The following is a 7,673-nucleotide window of genomic DNA, read 5'->3' as shown; positions in this document are numbered from 1 at the left end:
AGGCTGCTCCAATATCTGAATTGTGGACACAAATGAACGCAAATCTGCCAAATATTACCAACCATCTGGAGAAATTACTGTGGATGAACAATTATTTGCTTATCGCGGTCGAACTAGGTTTACTCAGTACATACCTTCTAAGCCTGCCAAGTATGGGATAAAGGTTTGGTTTGCATGCGATGCTAAGTCGTTCTATCCACTCAAAAGTGAAATATATACTGGAAAAAACTCAAATGCTGGTCGAGCAAATAACGTAGGTGAAGGTGTTGTGCAAAGGTTAGTATGCCATTGGGAGAACACCGGAAGGACTATTATTTGTGAGAATTTTTTTACATCGCTAAACTTAGGCAAGTATTTAATGTCCAAGGGTCTTCCTATTCTTGGTACTGTTCGTCAAAATAAAACGTTTGTACCATATGAAATGAAGGCTGACCGCAATCGTGCTGAAGAATCTTCCTTTTTCGGGTTTCTCGATGGAAAGTTTTCTTTGATCAGTTATAATACTTGCCAGCACACCTTTGACAAATTCAATTGTAGCTGAAAAGAAAAACAAGCCGCAATACATCCTTAATTACAATGCAAACAAAGGAGGCGTCGACGCAATGGATAAAATGCTTTTTGCATATTCAACGAAACGCAAAACATTGCGTTGGCCCTTGGCCATGTTTTATAACATGCTGGACATAAGTGCACTTCATTCATCATTTACTCGGAAAACAATCCATATAACCGTCGCACAGACGCGCGACGAAAGTTCTTGCGGAGCTTGTCTAAGCAGCTTTTTATGCCAGCGATTGAACAGCGCTCTCAAGTTCCCCGGGTGCTGGGATTCCATCTAACACGTAAAGTTATCGAAATGGCACTTGATCGATCCCTTTCTGCTAAATCTAATGTTGATTCATCTATTTTACCTGATATTTCCAACGATAAACAACCAAAATATACTGTACCTTGTCAATACTGTGAAATAGGAAGTCGTAACAACACACGAAAAATCTGTAGTTGGGGCAAAAAAGCAGTGTGTAATGCACATGCCGAAACATATATTTTGGGAAAATGCTGTTCAACTCCTGAAAATTAAAACATTTTTTGTATTAAAATTATCACCTGAATTCAATATTTTTAAATAAAAAGATTATTACACACGTACAAGTAAAAAAAAACACCATACAAGTCTTTTTTTCTTAACATTACATTGGTTTTGCATGCAATTACGTAGTTACTACAAATGTAGTAAGCCGACCGGGTACGTAAGTTTTATATCCCGGGCACATGAAGGTTAAGTATGCCAGTTTTCTTGTCGCAGTCCACCATACCAAGGCCCCATACAGCAATATCGGTCTAACTACTGCCGTGTAGCACCAATGCATCAGAGAGGGTGATAGACCCCAAGTAACGCCCAGCATTCTTTTACATGTGTGCAACGCATTACTGGGCTTTTTCACTCTCTCCTCAACGTTGTGCTTCCACAGCAATTTGCTGTCCAATATTACTCCGAGCTACCTCGCATGATCTTTAAGAAGTAGTTCGCTGTTGCCTAGCTTCGGGAGGTTCCACGCCGGGACGTTGTACTTCCTGGTAAAAAGTACCATGTCCGTTTTTCCCGCGTTTCTCCCTAGCCCTGCGCGATGGGACGGTGTACCGTTTTGAGAGTGTTGTTCATCACATTACTGATCCGCTACTACTATATCTATGTCATCGGCATATGCCAATAGTTTTGGTGCCCCTCCGTCAAGTTTCTTGAGCATTTCATTTGGTACAAGTAACCATAATAGCAGCGATAGCACCCCACCTTGCGGAGTACCTCTGCATGCATATTTGGTGACGCTCGCATCGTTCCACTCCGCTCTTATCTTTCTGCTAGCTAATAGCTGCCTTATCCATAGATAAACCGCGGGTTGCACATTAAGTAACTCTATGCTATTTAAAATAGCGTCTTTTGCCACGTTGTGAAAGGCCCCTGATATATCTAGAAATACTTCTAGAGCATACTCTCTATATTCTAACGCCTTTTCTATATTTAGTACAAGTGAGTGAAGAGCAGTTTAAGTAGACCTGCCTGTAGTGTGAGCATGCTGCGCCTTGGATAATTCGTCCGGCGCAATTGTATCTCTAATGTATGTGTTTAGAATCTTCTCTAACGTTTTCAGGAGAAATGAGGTCAGACTAATGGGCCTGTATTCCTTTGAGTAGAGAGGGTGGCTTTTTTCCGCTTTTGGAATAAACACAACTCTCGCCTCTCTCCACAATACAGGAAAGTAGCTGGACCTCAAGCATCCCCTGAATATCGTTCTTAACCATGGTACCACAAGATGGCTTACCTTTTGGAGCATGGCTGGGAAGATTCAATCCAGTCATGTCGATTTATATGGGTCGAAACTTTGTATAGCCCATTCTATCTTGTTGGTCGTAATTACGTCCGTCGGGATGTCGAGCACAATATCTCACAATATCTAGGTTCGAGATCTACAGTGTCCGCACACCCTGGAAAATGTGTGCTGACTAGATCTTCTAAATAGTCCTCACAGCTGTCAGCCCACTCCCCGTTAATTTTTCGTATTGTTCTTGGCATAGACGAATTCTTGGATAACAGCTACAGAAGTTTTTCCAAGATTCTCTCTTGGCTTGATACTTTTAGTAGATCCTTGTATTCCTTCCAACAGACCTCATTGTCAGCAACTTTGGCTAACCTATAGAATTCATGTACCCTTCGCCTTTGTGTTCCCAATTCCTTGTTCCACCAAGGAGGCTTCACCGTGCGTCTATTAAATGTTGGGGGGCAGGATCTTTTGAAGGCTTTGAGGAGAGTAGTTGCAAACAATTCCACCCCTTTCTCAAGTGCGACGTGTTACCTGAATTTCCGGGGTATCATTGGTGTTTCTGATAGTATATCCCTATAAAAGTCCCAGTTCGTATTCTTATTGTTTCTGAAGGATATAAGTTTATTTTTTGAGTGGAATATAATCTGAAAGCTTATGTATCTGTGATCAGAGAATGAGGGCCTACTCAACACTTCCCATACCTGTAGCATACCATGCTTGCTTGTGTAAAGTGTTAAATCAAGTACATTCTTCGAGGTTGGTCCAGCATATGTTGGTTCTTCCCCTTTATTAGCTATTTCTAGGCTACTCTGAAGAATATAGTTAAATAGTGGCTCACCTCGGTCGTTTATGTCTGTACTACCCCAGACCGTGTGATGTGCGTTAGCGTCAGTTCCTACCACCGGAGCGTTCTTCTTTCCGGCAGCTGTTTCTACCAGCTTTCGAAGTTCTATCTGTTTCTTCATCATGTGGCTTGTAGCAAGACCCAAAGAGTAACGTTTCATTCTTGCAGCCCTCCAGCGCCACCACTGTCAGATCGTCTGAAGAGAGATTATGATCAATATAAGAACATATACTTTTTTTAACTATTATATTATCGCTGTTCTTACCTTATTCTTTCAAATCGGGATGTAGGTGTTGTAGTTATGTGACTTTGGACCGGAGACTATGTTGCCCGATGCTATCCATGGTTCCTGGACTAGAGCCATATCGTAGCCGACTACTTCTATGTTGAGCAGGAGCTCGGCTGAGACGTTCTTACTCTTGTGGACGTTTATCTGAAGGACCTTCAGCATCTGGCCTCAATACCTTCTCGATGTTGGATACTTCCTCCAGCTCACCCTTCTCCACTTCCTGTATATTGAGGGAGGATTCCAAGATCTCTTCTATACCGAGTAAAGTAGGTCCTCTGCCGGTTAATTGATCTGAATGATGTAGTCTTGGCCTCCATCAGCAGTTGCTGGTTTTGCCACGCTCAGCACTTTCCAGTCGTCTGTCGGCACGTCTGTGTTTCGTCTTTGTAGCAGCCGCAGTGCATTTTCCGGTTTTACCACTCGAGGAATGAAAACCTTTGCCTTCGGTATTGAGGGAATGCAGCGGCGATCTAGAATTTCAAAAGGTGCCCCCTACCATAGGCCTTGAAGCGTTTTTAATGCTTCTTTTAGCCATGTGAGCCTGGGGTCATCCTTGCATTTTATAATTTTGACGCCGCTGAACCACCCTGCTCCGTCAAATGCTGGCATGGGTGCGTTCGGCTCTGCGTCCATTTTCGTAAACAGGGTTTCCAGCAGCTTCATTTCCATTACTTTCCACCGTTCCTGCGACATTCTCTCCGGCTTGTCGCAGGTCTTTCCTCGTATCCGTTTTTCGGTTAAGCCATCTCGCTATCCGCAGAACGCTGCCTCTTGATGGCTAGTTTTTCTTCGATTTTGTTCGCATATTTCGGATTGGAGGCTGCGAACTTTGGTTTTGCTGCGTAGAAGGCCCGGCCATTTTCTATCTCCTCCCTGGCCCAAGCCAACCGTTCCTCCTCTTGCTTCGTCAGGTTGGACTTGCCACCAAATCGGTCACAGGCTTTGCCTTATACCAGGCTTTGGCCTTCAGCTTCTCCTTATCGGGCTTAATCCTTCGCCTGTTCTTGCTATCCGAAGCAGCACCATTGGATCCAGCCGGAGAACGCAGAAGTGCTTCTTCCTCAGCCGTATTTGTGCTCCCGACGCTTTCGTAGTCCGAGTCTTCGTGGACAACGGCACCTCCACAATGAAGAGCGTTATGAGTGTGTTTGGCAGTATCATTGCGACCACTGTAACCTGCTTCCGTTACAGTGGAAGTTTTGTCGCTTAAGTTAATATTTTTATTTGTATTCATCTTTTTCGTACGACAACCTGCTCGACGAGGCGAGCGCTGTGGTCTATTTAAGTAAAGGGGAATTCAGACGGCGCCCCATGCCGTGGCAAGGCACAGTTACCTCCTAAGGCGGCCCGGTATTAGGAAGGCGCCGTTTAAATACAGCCGGGCTGGTGAACTCCCTGGCTGCAAACCATCCAATAGGCACGGAGTCGCATAACACCCTGGATTAGGGGGAGGGCAAGGAGAAAGAATATTGGGATGACAGGTATTTGGGAATAACAGAGGGATCTTCGTCGGTACGGTGATCTTCGCATGGTGATTGGATGGCCACCAAATACGCCGTAAAGGATGACTAGCCCATCCCCATATGGAGCTTCCCTCTGAGTTCGTGTTGGGATATGGGGGTCAGGCCATATAAGCCTCATATCCGCGGCAAGGAGACCAACATGTAGATTACATTAGCTTGCATTTGGTTGCGTACAAAATAGATTTGATTTTTTAGCTATTATCCTTTTGAACAGTTGGTTTAAACAGCTGACGCACGTTTCGTGTTTTGTTTCACTGTCAAACATCTTCAGTTTGGTCTATAATTTAACCATGAATCGTCTTACAAACGAACAACGTTTGCAAATCATTGAATTTTATTATAAAAATGCGTGTTCTGTTAAGAAAGTTTATTGCACGCTTCCTCCATTTTATAGTCAGTTTAATCGACCCACTGAAGCGACTATTCGAGCTATTGTGATTAAACTTTGAACCAAATTTACATTATTGGACATCAAACCACCAACACGCTTACGTAGAGTGCGAACTGAAGAAAATATCGCGGCTGTATCGGCCAATGTTAATGATGACCATCAATTATCGATTCGTCGCAGTTCGCAACAATTGGGCCTCAGTTACTCAACACAGTTGAAAATTTTGCGAAAGGATTTAGGTGTGAAGCCTTTCAAAATACAGCTGGTGCAAGAATTGAAGCCGAACGACCTACCGAAACGCAGAGTTTTGGTGAATGGCCTCTTGGAAAGTTGGCCGAAGATCCACTTTTTTATCGAATGGATCAATGGCATCAAATAAGCAGAATTGTCGATTTTGGAGTGAAGATCAGCCAGAAGAATTGCAAGAGCTACCAATGTATCCAGAAAAGGTCACAGTTTGGAGCGGTTTATGGGCTAGAGGTATCATTGGACCATACTTGTTCAAAGATGCTGCGAGTCGTAACGTAGCTGTGAATAGTGAACGTTACTGTGAAATGATATCCAACTTTTTTTGCCCAAAATGCAAGAGCTTGACTTCCATGACATGTGGTTTCAGCAAGACGGTGCCACATGCTACACAGCACGCATAACAATGGACTTGTTGAGAAGCGAGTTCGGTGATCATTTTATTTCACGTTCAGGACCTGTCAATTGGCCACCCAGATCGTGCGATATAACGACTTTAGATTATTTTTTGTGGGGCTATGTTAAAGCTCATGTCTATTCAGACAAGCCTGCTTCAATTAACGCATTGGAAGACAACATTAGAGCATTGATATGTGAGATACCGGCCGAAGCATTGGGAAGAGTATGCCAAAATTGTGCTAAGCGGATGGCCCATTTGAAGCACAGTTGCGGTCAACATTTGCATGAAATAATCTTCAAACATTAAATTATATGGATTATATCGATTTATATTAAATAAAAATGTTCATGCATTTTTCTGAATTTTACGTGTGTTTGTTTGAAAAACTTTCTTATAGCTCTTAAAAATCACCCTTTAGAGAATATAAAATAATCAGAGAATATAAAATAATTGTTTCGAAATTTTCTCCTAGTATTGAAATATCCGTCACAGAACTTTTTTCTAAGCTATTTGTGCTGTTTTCTGCAACCTACTGTATGCTCATACGCGCACCTGTCGCACAGAAGCTGCGGTTGTCGAGCATTTAGAAGACATATGTACATATGTATTTACATTCATATATGGGTGCAAACATATATACGAGCTGCGACCATTCGACATGACAAAAATTCAAGATTTACCAAATATTGGCAAATAATTCAACGGGAAATATTCCAATATTGGCTATTTTCGAATGGGCGAGAAAATTGGCATATGGGCGGCTCGTTTTATGAATGAAAGTACTTTGCTCTTAGAACTTTGAGCTCGAATTTATCAATGAATTTTTTGATGATGAGTTTTTCTTGTACTGTACAATAGTTGAAACTGTTCGGCGTTGCCGGGACTATTTTTAGATTGTTCAGCACCATGGCAACTAGAATGATGGCCGCTACGGCTGCGCATTTTTTTTTTGTAGTGACCAGGCATAGAATTTTAGCTTTGAACGACATACGCTTTAGATGAATAAAGTACCCTGTGACTGTGGTTGGATGTATGTGCATGTATATGTGTATGTTAATAGGCATTGTTTTGCTGGAAGTTCATTACACAAATATATACGTACATAGGCTAGAGCATGAAGTGTGCATACGCACATACAAATATGTACATGCGTATGCAAAAGAAATTGTTTTAGCATTTGTTAGGCAGGAATTTGATCATTAGGATATTTACTCCCTAATTATTGCATGAAATATGATAACGTGAAGCTCGTGAGGTAGGTCATGTTGCTTCAGTGCATACATATGCGTGCAACACTATATTTAATAACGATGCAATTGTACTTAGTTGTCCCATATATGCAAATACGTTTATTTCTTTATTTATTTCAAAGTTTTATACTATCTAGAAAATGCATGCGTACATACATATGTATGTATATTATTCCCTGGAATAAAATGTAAATTGAAACAAATTTCGTTTGCCAAAGAAACAAATAAATGCATATTCAACTGTAAATATAATAAGGCGATGCGTCGTGATATAGGTCATGGTTCCTGCAGTGCGTATGCGCATATGTACATATGTAATACCAGAGAATGTTGAGAAGAATGAGAAGGTGCAAATGTTACTGTTAACTTTTTTTAGTACAATTGAGATTTGAAAGATTTGTAGTAAGGG

At 41.8% G+C, this 7,673-nt stretch overlaps 1 pseudogene; it reads right to left on the bottom strand.

Annotated features, from left to right (window-relative positions):
- Positions 1–2,848: 2,848 nt before the first annotated feature.
- The window catches only part of LOC129250579 (uncharacterized), a 66,336-nt pseudogene continuing 61,511 nt past the window's right edge, over positions 2,849–7,673 (bottom strand).

The sequence above is a fragment of the Anastrepha obliqua genome, chromosome 6 (genome assembly GCF_027943255.1).
Source record: "Anastrepha obliqua isolate idAnaObli1 chromosome 6, idAnaObli1_1.0, whole genome shotgun sequence".
In the NCBI taxonomy this organism is placed as follows: domain Eukaryota; kingdom Metazoa; phylum Arthropoda; class Insecta; order Diptera; family Tephritidae; genus Anastrepha; species Anastrepha obliqua.
This window is presented reverse-complemented; position numbering and strand designations above follow the sequence as displayed.